Source organism: Octodon degus, unplaced genomic scaffold, assembly GCF_000260255.1.
Source record: "Octodon degus isolate 3935 unplaced genomic scaffold, OctDeg1.0 scaffold00073, whole genome shotgun sequence".
Lineage (NCBI taxonomy): Eukaryota > Metazoa > Chordata > Mammalia > Rodentia > Octodontidae > Octodon > Octodon degus.
In genome coordinates, this window is record NW_004524649.1 from 3464404 (window position 1) to 3475361 (window position 10958).

Below are 10958 nucleotides of genomic sequence, written 5' to 3' on the forward strand. Positions count from 1 at the left end.
TTAAACAGAGGGGGGAAAGTAGGGAAACAGCAGCATAAAAATAACATGACAAAGATAAGCCAATACATATCAATTATAATCATAAATGTAAATGGCCTCAATTCACCAATGAAAAGAATCAGGCTGGCAGAGTGGATCAAGAAACAGAACCCAACAATGTGCTATATACAACAAACATTAAACCCAAAGGAATACATAGAACAAAAATCAAAGGAAGGAAGAAGTACTTTATGTGATAGGAACCCAGAAAAAAGCAGAAATAGCTATTCTGGTTGCTGGCAATATGAACTTCAAACAGTGATTAAAAGAGATAAAGAAGGTCACTACATACTTGTTAGGGAATAACTGCAGTAAGAAAACATAACAGTCATAAATATATGCACCCAATGTAGAAGTACCCATCCATATAAGACAAATTTTAATGAACATGAATAATCAAATGAGAAATAACACAATTGTGGTGGGCGACTTCAACAACCCATTGACACAATGAGGTAGATCAACTAGGCAAAAGATCAGCAAAGATATAACAGAACTAAATCAAGCTTGTGAAGAAAATGGACTTTGTAGAATTTTACAGAGTGTCCCACCCAACATCAGAATGCACATTACAGGGGCAGGGGAGATAGCTCAGTAGAATAAGTCCTTGCCTGGCAAGCACAAGGGTCTGAGTTCAATCCCCAGTTCAGCCAAAAAAAAAAAGAATGCACATTCCTCTGAGCTGCACATGGGATGTTTCCCAAAATAGAACATGTACTAGCACATAGGACGTGATTAAGTAAATGCAAAAGAACTGAAATTATCCCATGCATATTATCTGACCATAGTGCAATGAATTTGGAAATTATTGACAAAAGAAACATCAGACATTCCATAAACATATGGAAATTAAATAACACCCTCCTGAACAATCAATGGGTCACAGATGAAATTAAAGAGGAAATTGAACAATATTTACAATCAAACAAAAATACACTTACAACTTCCTGAAACCTGTGGGATGCAAAGAAAGCTGCCTGAAGAGGGAAATTTGTTGCAGTAAATTCTACATCAAGAAAATAGAATGAGCCCAAACAATTTTATGCTGTATCTCAAACTCCTAGAAAAAGAAGAGCAAGTCAAACCCAAAGCCCATAAAAGAAAGAAAATCATAAAGATCAGAGCAGAAATTAATGCAATTGAGATGAAGAAAACAATAGAAGCTATTAATGAATTTAAGAGTGGGTTATCTGAAAGAATAAATAAAATTCATAAGCCCCTAGCCAACCTTATCCAAAAAAAGGAAAAAAAATCAAATTTATACAATGAGGTATGAAAAGGGTGAAATCATTACAGACACTATAGAAATTCAGAAGATTAGCAATATGTACTTTGAAAATCCTTACTCTCATAGGTTAAAAAAACACAAACAAGTGGACAAATGCCTAGATACATATGAATTACCAAAGTTGAATCAAAAAGATATCAAAATTCTGAATAATCCTATATCAGCGAATAAAATTGAAAATGTAATAAAAAAAAACATACCAACAGAAAAAAGCCCAGGTCCTAATGGATTCACAGCTGAATTCTACAAGAAATTTAGAGAATTAATCCCAATATACCTAAAACTCTTCAACTAAATTGAAAAGCAAACAATTCTCCCAAACTCATTCCTGTAGTCAAATATAAAACCAGAGAAAGACCCATCCGAAAAAGAGAACTACAGGCCAATCTCCCAAATGAACACAGAGGCAAAAATCCTCAATAAAATACTAGCAAACAGAATGCAGCAAAGCAAGAAGATTGTACATCATGACCGAGTGGAACTCATCCCAGGAATGCAGGGGTGTTTCAATATACACAAATCCATACATCTAATGCAGCATGTCAACAGTGCCAAAGATAAAAATCACACAATAATTTCAATAGATGCAGAAGATGTTTTGGCCAAAGTCCAACACTCATCCATGATTTTTTTAAAAAGCCCCTGCAGAACATTGAAATAGATTATCTTAATTTCAACCTGATAAAAGCCATCCATGACAAACCAAAAGCCAAGATCATGCTAACTGTACAAAAACCAAAAGCCTTCACTTTAAAACCAGGAACAAGACAAGGATGCCCACTGTCTTCATTCCCATTCAATAAAGTTCTGGAAACATTAGCCATAACAATTAGATGAGGAAGAGAAATAAAAGGAATAATGATTGGAAAGGAAGAAGTAAAATTATTTATTTGAAGATGACATGATACTCTACATAGAATACATCAAATGCTTCACCAAGAGAATTTTGCATTTAATAAACAAATTTACTAGTGTAGCAAAATAAAAAATCAACAAACAAAAATCAGTAGCATTTCTATACACAAACAATGAATGCATCCAGAGAGAAATTAGGGAAACCAAGCCTTTCACAACAACATACAAAAAAAAAAAAAAAGATGTATTTAGAAATCAATCTCAGCCCCCCTTTAAATTCAAAGACCCAATCAATTTTATTTCCCAATCAAAGGAAATAAAAGATTTATACAGTGCAAAGTATACTACTCTTGTGAAAAGATATCAAAGAGGATTTAATAAAAATGGAATTTTCTTGAGAAAATGGAATTTCCTTGCTTCTGGTTTGGAAAAACCAACATTGTGAAAATCGTCACATTCCCAAAATTGTTATATAGATTCAATGCAATGCCAATTAAAATAACCTCAGAGAGCTATGGAAAACATTCCTGAAATTCATCTTGACCCACAAGAGACCTAGAATATCAAAGGCAATCCTGGGTAACAAAGGAAAGGCAGGAAGTATGACAATTCCTGACTTGAAATTATACTAAAAAACTACTGTGATGATACTGGCATAGTATTCTAAAAAAAAAAATGACCTGAGGATCAATAGAACAGGGTAGAAGATTCACACAGAACTACAAATACACTCAGCTATCATATGTTTGACAAAGGGACCAAATATGTACACTGGAAAAGACAGCCTCTTTAATATGTAGGGCTGTCAAAACTGGCTTTCCTAATTTTACCATATGCTAAAATTAGGCCCATATGTATCACCATGCACAAAATTTGTGTCAAAATGGATCAAAGATTTAAACATTAAAACTGGAACACTACATCTTCTGAAGGAGCTAGTAGGTAGAAATCTTAAAGACATAGGGTTAGGTAAAGAGTTCATGAACAAATGCCAACTACACAGGATATATTTCCAAGAATCACCATTTGGGATCTTATCTCTTTGAAAAATGTCTGCAAGTCAAAAGAGATAACCAACAGAATAAAAAGAAAACCCACAGAAGACCAGGGAGGGTGGACTGTAGTAGCTCTGGTTGCTGTTATCCACCACTGATCTTTGGGGCCTCAACAGAGAAACCTCCATCCAGCACAGCAGCATGGCAGTGTCCCAGGAATTACTGAGCTTCAGGGATGTGCTGTGGACTTTACCCCAGAGGAGGGGCAGCAGCTGGACCCTGCTCAGAAGAGCCTCCACAGGGATGTCCTGCTTGAGAATACAGCCACCTGGTGCCTTTGGGTATCTAGTTGCCCAATCAGATGTGATCTTCAGCTTGGACAAGGAGAAGAGGCCTGGGAGGCAGACAGAGGAAACCAGATGAGGAGCAGTCCAGGGGTATCTATCTTTGCCTCAAGGATTTTGAAGTGCTGATATTAGAAGTCTGGCAAGTTGATAGGTGGGTGGATAACTACAAGGAAAGCCAAAACAAACCCCTGTGACAAACTGCATTCAGAGACAAGGAAATAATGAAGGATTAAAGGGGCCAAGAAGGTAGAACATGAAGAAATATCATATTTGTGAACACAGATTTTATTTCCATAAAATAAAGACTCCCTAAATATTATTCATGGAGAAAAATGTTCAACATAATTGAAGCTTTTTTAGTTAAAAAGCTATGTAAGAAAGATAACGGGTGTAAGTCATACAGGAGATTATGTCTCTGTTCTAAACTTGATAAAGCTGCAGAGTTCTTTGAAATCAATCAGCAAGGAAAAATTCTTTGCCATAAGCAATCTTGTAGTAAAAGGCTGAATATTCAAACTGGGGAGAAACTCCATGAATGTGGGGAAATATTTATCCAGAAAGCGCACCTTGTTGTACAGAAAAGAACTCACACTGGAGAGAAGCCTTATGAAAGCTCGGAATGTGCACAAGCCTCCAGCCAAAGTCAACCCTCATATGCATAAAATTGAAAAGCCCTTTGAATGCAGTGGATGTGGGGAAAGCTTCATCCGGAAGGCACCATTTGTTAAACATTAGTGGATCCACACAGGGATGAAATTTTACGGAAGCAATGAATGTGAAGATTCTTTCAGTGTAAAATCAACTCTCATTGTACAACACAGAACTCCCACAGGAGAGAAGTCCTATGAAAGCAGAGATTGGCAAAACCTTCAGGAGAAGACATCTGTCATTGAAAATCCAAGATGTTCAATGAGAAGAAAGATTTGTACTAATAGTGTTTGGACAGGATATCATGTCTGCCTCTTGTACTATGAATAAGTACTACAAAGACAACAATATGCAATGTATTAATTATTGTAACTGTCCTACTAACCTGATTTGAAACTGTCATATTGCTACTTCTTTCTCAATAAAATTAATATAAAAATAAATAAAGTCAGATCTTTCAGCACACCTACTAACTCAGTTATTTTGTCCAAGTTTTCTGTACTCCACATGTTTAAGATCTCATTTTCTGTCAACTACTGAAATGTTTTAACTATTACTTCTGGTGGCAATTTAAATAAAGCCTATGTCTGGGAAGAAAAAAAGAAAAGAAAAGAAAATCCAAGATGTCATTTAGGAGATAAAATGCAAAACCCATGAATAAACCTTTAAATGGGATAACTATCCATTAGTTTTACGTTGTCATACTGTGCATCCAAAATTTTGCAAATCTTGAATCAGCCTTCAGGAAATTGCTTATCTTTAATTAAATCTAGGAATGCTCAATGGTATAATATTCAAAATATGGAACAAACATGATAAATTCTTCACTTTTAAAGTTGTAAATGCTGTTGATCAAAGAATTTATGAAGGGTCAAAATTATGAACCAGGGTTAGGGAGATAGGTCAGTGATCTAAGCATTTGCACGGCATGTGCAAGGACCCAGGTTAGATCCCTGGTACTGCATGCCCTGCCACCCTGGAACCACAGGCACGCTGAGCCGGCCACCAAAACTAGGTGTAGTGTACACCTGTGATCCCAGTGTTGGGGAGGCTGAGACAGGAGGATCACTATGAGCTGGAGTTGCGTAGTGAGATCCTATGCCAAATAAGTAGAAGATTTAAATTTTTAAAATGAATCAGTAGTAAAAATTTATAAAGCCTTTGGAAAGAAGCTTAGTGACATTTTATATCAGCACTTATTTTTAGGAGACTCAATTTAGACTCAAGTTGCAGAGGCCAGTTTTTCTATATATAAGGAAGATTATATCCCAGATGTGGCATACAATTTCTAGAAAATATCATGATTTTATTACATAAAAATTATACACTGGAAACATTTTCTTTGCAGAGTAGGTTATAAAGCTTTTAAAATTATAAATACTCCAGAAAGAGGAAAAGCATTAACCCTTGTCAGGCCAGCATAACAGATTATCCTGTAATAGGGAATCCCTAAATAGATGAATTTGAGAGATGAACAAGCAGGATCCCCCAAAACAGGAAACTCAAGCAGAAGATCTTACACATGTGTTTTAATTTATCAGTGCAAATGTGCAAATATACACAAACTTTGCACACTTTGGGGATGCTCTGCTTTAAACAATGATCAGAATTCTACTTTAAGTAGTTTATGATAAGACAGTAGGTTCAAGGTTTCCAGGAAAGATCCTATAGGAACAATGTTAATTGCAATAAACATTATAAGCAATTTGAAAAAAGAAAACCCACAAATTTGGAAAAAAAAATAATAGCTGACTGTCCCTCAAACAAAGGACTTCTATCTATAACTTCTACCTTTTTTAAAAAAAAAATCAGTCCCCCCTAAGTTCAAAGACCCAACCCCAAAGTGAGCATCTGAGATGACTATACAATTCACAAATTAAGAAATACAAATGACAAATAAATATGTGGGGAAAAATGATCAACATTGTCGGTCCTTCTGAAGATGAAACTTAAAACAATGCTGCGATTTCATTTTATACAAGAAAGAATGGCTGTCATCAAGAAGTCAGCCAACAGCAATGCCAGAAGGGTTGTGGGGGAGAAGGTACACTTCTCCGCTGTCGGTGGGAGTGCAGAGGGGTACAGCCACTAGGGAAATCGGTGTGGAGATTCCTCAGGAAGCTAGAACTGGGTGTTCAACTCAATCCATCTAACCCCCTTCTGAAAAACATCCTACCACGGTGATACAGGTGCACGCGTGTTTATAGCAGTGCAATTTGTCATAGCTAAATCTCGGAAGCAACTTAAATGCCCATCAACTGAGGATAGGATAAAAATACATGGTATTTTTACACAAGGAGTATTACTCAGCTATACAAAGATAAAGTTGAGGCTTTTATAGGCAAGTGGATGGAACTAGAGACTGTACTGATAAGTGAAATAAATCAGACCCACATGTGCAAACAACCTGTTGTCTAGCTGACGTGAGAACCTAAAAGAGTAAATACAATCTGAAAGATACAATAGATGCCTGTGAAAGGGAAAGATTCAGTTCAGTGGGAAGAAAAAGCTGGGATGAGGAAAAGGATTAAAGAAAGAAAAGAAAACATAGATAATAGGTAGATAGATAGGCAGGATAGTTTGGATAATTGTATTGCTGATGAAAGGAGAAGCTAATGCTTAAATTTTTTTCTTCTTTTTTTTCTTCTTTTTGATTTCTAATAACTTTTTTAAACCAATTTTGAATGTTTATATCTGGTAATCTAAACAACTAAATTTTTAGTGTATTATAAAACTAAGCATTCTTTTCCACTAATCTAAAACATTCCTATTAAAATGTGGTTAATTTTCAGTTAATCATTTTTTGCTTGTTTGTTTTTGATACGAGGAATCAAACTCAAGGCCTCGTGCTTGTCCGGCAGAAGCTGTGGTGCTGAGCTACACTCCCAGCCCAAAACATGTTAGTGTTGAAAACTGACAGCCAGACACTAAGCAAAAATGTTATAAGGAAGCAAGCTGTCAGTTAACAAGTAAGATTACACACACTTCTTCAGCTATACTGCTGGCTATCTTGAGAAAGGCAGAGTGCCAAGGACTTCAGATATAGCTCAGGGCTTATGGCATGCTTTGCCTGTTGTGTTTTACATATTCACTTTAAAAGTATAAACTTGAGGGGCTGGGGAGATGGCTCAGTGGAATAAGCGCTTCCCTGGCAAGCGCAAGGGCCTGAGTTCAATCCCCGGTTCTGCAAAAAAAAAATAAATAAATAAAATAAAATAAAAGTATAAGCTTGAAAAGTAGTAGTTTATGAAATTGAACCGCACATATATTCAAGGAAAATACCCCTTTTTATGTGCTCCATGGTATGTTTCTGATTCTACGCTAGCATTGTACGTTTTTGTGGCTTTGGTCCCTTGCTCCATTCTCCAGTGCTGAAGACCAGACCCACAGCCTTCCACATGCTGGGCGAGTGCTCTACACGGAACAACATGCCCAGGCCTTCTCCTTCTGCTCTTTATTTTATTAATTTTAATGTAGCATCTTGCTAAATTACCCAGGCTGGGCTGGAATTTACAAGCCTTCTGCCTCATCCTCCCCTGTAGCTGGGATTACAAATGTGCTGCACTACCACACCAGCTTTGTGATTGTTTTCTTTTTTAATATTTAATTAATTATTTATTTATTTATTATTTTTGGGCTTTTTAAAGACATAGTCTTGCTATGTAGTGCAGGCTGCCCTGGAACTCCCTTAAGCAGCCTAGACTGGCCCCAGATTTACAAGTGATCTTCCCATCTCAGTCCCGAGAGTGCTGGGATTACAGGTATTTGCCACCATACCCAACTTTGCAGGGATTTTTTTCTTTGTTTGTTTTTGTCTTCATTCTCTTGAAACAGGGTCTCACTATGTAGTTCAGGCTGGCCTTGAACTCTGCGTCAAGCTCACAGTGATCCTCTGGTTTCAGCCTCCCAAGTGGTAGGATGCACCACCAGGCCCAACTGCAGTTGTCTTAAAACCTTTGATTAACAACGGTGTAACCCCTCAAGACCAAATTGTCCTTAACCTTACCTAAAAGGAGGACATCTGATCAAATTTTGTCAACATTACACCTTTGGTTCCCCTTTGTAAAGAATGATAAAGATTAGGTTTAATTAATACTGATGATTTTTAATAAGCAAAACTCGAACCCTGCTTTTTAAAGCAAATAGAAGGCATAAAAATATGGCACTGTCTCAAATCAGATGCCAACAAAAGTGGCATCAGTACAAAGATCGAAGCAAATATCAAATAAACGAGATTAGTAATTAGAACATCATGCAATGCTTTTGTTTCAGTAAGAACGAAAAGCTTAATAACAGGTAAAAGAAACACATGACATTATACTGAATACAGTATTTAGCTAAACAATAAATTTTACAAGTTCTCCAATCACAATTGCTTGCTTTTGAGTAACTAAATTTTGGCCTCATGTTTTAAATTTAATGCCAAGCTAACTGAACACCTCCTCTGCCTGGGTCTGGAGCCCGTAGGGAGACGCTTCCACCTGCTCCCCTGTGCCACCGAGATGCCCAAGAGGAAGGTCAGCTCGGCCAAAGGGGCAGAGAAGGAGGAGCCCAAGAGAAGATGGGTTGTCACTAAATCTGTTCCAGCTAAAGTGGAAATGAAGCCAAGAAAAGTAAAGCCCTATTAATGTGCTGAGCTATAAAAGGCTCAAGTCAACAACTTCTGACATTGCCAGTCATGCGGATAACCCACTACTGTTTAGGCTACTGGACTATATTGGATGAGTAATCCTGCTGAATTCGTACACCTACAATATATTATAGAATGGCAATGGAAAACCCATCTCTGACAAAAGTAAACAAGGGGGCTATAAATGAAGGACCATTTTGTAGTAATATATATATATATATATATATATATATATATATATATATAGCATAGATATACAGCTACTTTCTCTTAGTTCAGTGAGAAGAAAGTTTTGAACTACTAGTGTTTAGGCAAGACATCATGTTTGCATCTTGTACTATGAATAACTTCTACGAAGACAACACTATGCAATGTATTAATTATTGTAACTGTCCTACTAACCTGTTTTGAAACTATCTCAGTGCTACTTCTTTCTCAGTAAAATATATATGGCAGCGGGAAAGGATAAATCTTCGGACAAAAAAGCGCAAGCAAAGGGGAAAAGGGGAGCCAAGGGAAAACAGGCTGAAGTGGCTAAACAAGAAACCAAGAAGATTTACCTGCAGAAAATGGAGAAACTAAAAATGAGGAGAGTGCAGCCTTTGATGAAGCAGAAGAGGAAGAAGCTGAGTCTGATTAATCACATACCATGCCTCACCAGTGCTCCATCTCCCTTTTTGTACAATCCAGAGGAATATTCTTGTCAACTATTTTGTAAATGCAAGTTTTTTAGTAGCTCTAGAAACATTTTTTAAAAGGAGGGAATCCTACCTCATCACATTTTCTAAGTGTAAATAATTTTTTTAGAGGCAAAATCATTCTACAGTTGTTTATTTTTTGGAACAACCAGAAATAGTGAGCTATTGAATTATGGCAGGCTTTGGCCATCTTGGGTGTCAACTTAACATTCCATAGGTGGGGGTTATATCCTTCAGTACAAAGCATACTAAATGGCACTTTGAAATTACAGTCCTACATTTAATATGTCTTGGATACTTCAGATGACTTCTATTCCCATGTTTTTGGTAGAATTGTTTCCTAAAGAAAACTACAACCTAGTTGTTGCCCTGTCAGAATCCTGTGCACTCTGTTACTTAATCTCTGGTAGTGGTAGTCCGGTTTGCCCCATTTTGTTAATGTGCTGTGGAAGATCAAAAATTTGAGTATATAGTGTCTGTGATACAAAATTGTAAAATTGGTGGGGCTTACATAATACTTTGTCAGCATTTGAAGATACTGGTACTTAATCCTTTTACAGAAAAATTGACTCTGAATTTGAAGCTGGAAAGTCACTGGAATAACTGAAAAACAATGCATGGCTTTTTTTGGTACTTGTGTTAAGAATTGTGTACAAAGTGAATCATGTGTACTAATCCTCAACGCAACCAATAAAATCTCAAATATTGAAGACAAAATAAAGACAAGGCTAATTGAACAAACACATCTATACAAACTTAGATCCTAGAATACCAACATAAACAAGAGATATCATGTTTAAAGGTGAGGAAGACTGTTCTATTCTTTTTCATTTTCCTTGTGATCAAGTTGTTAAGGTCCAGCTTTTCTCTTTGTTTTTCCTAAGCCACTACTGCCTGGCGCTTCAGGAATTCGATTCTCTTTTTCAGTATCTTTAGGGGAAATCCTGAAGAATGCTCCAATTCCTTTTTCCACTTGGGGTTGGACGTACACAAACTGGATTCCTTCTTAAATACTTATTTTCAGTTTTTCTCCAGGAAGAAAGCAACATAGAACTCATGGCAGAGGAGGAGGGGCCCAGCGCACCTTCCCGGGAGCTTGAGAAGCCACCACTTTGTCCCAGTGCCTGGGATGCTGTCTGCTTTAGTCCATGCCATGGTAGCCCATGAGAAGATGAGGGAGAGGCTCTGACTTCCCAGAGAGGGCGTCTCGCAGGACAAGGGCCTAAACACCTAATTTGAAGATAACATTATGTAATACAGCAACCATTCTCCAATCCCTGTTTAGTTTATCATTTCTAGTGTTTTTTTCTCCATTTTGTACTCTCTAAAAAATAAAACAAAAAACCCCATAAACATCTATACCCCTTTTTCGGAGTTATATATTAGAATTTTAACTCTTAGTGACCTTATGTTTAGTGAGCTACCAAGAGTACAGCAAGCCTAACCCTTAAACTAAAT

The 10958-nt window shown here is 36.8% G+C and overlaps 2 pseudogenes; one reads left to right on the plus strand and one right to left on the minus strand.

Moving 5' to 3' along the window:
- The first annotated feature begins 3378 nt into the window (after window positions 1-3378).
- Window positions 3379-3650, plus strand: LOC101587451 (annotated as a pseudogene).
- Window positions 3651-10317: 6667 nt separating this feature from the next.
- Window positions 10318-10655, minus strand: LOC101587842 (annotated as a pseudogene).
- Between the last annotated feature and the right edge of the window lie 303 nt (window positions 10656-10958).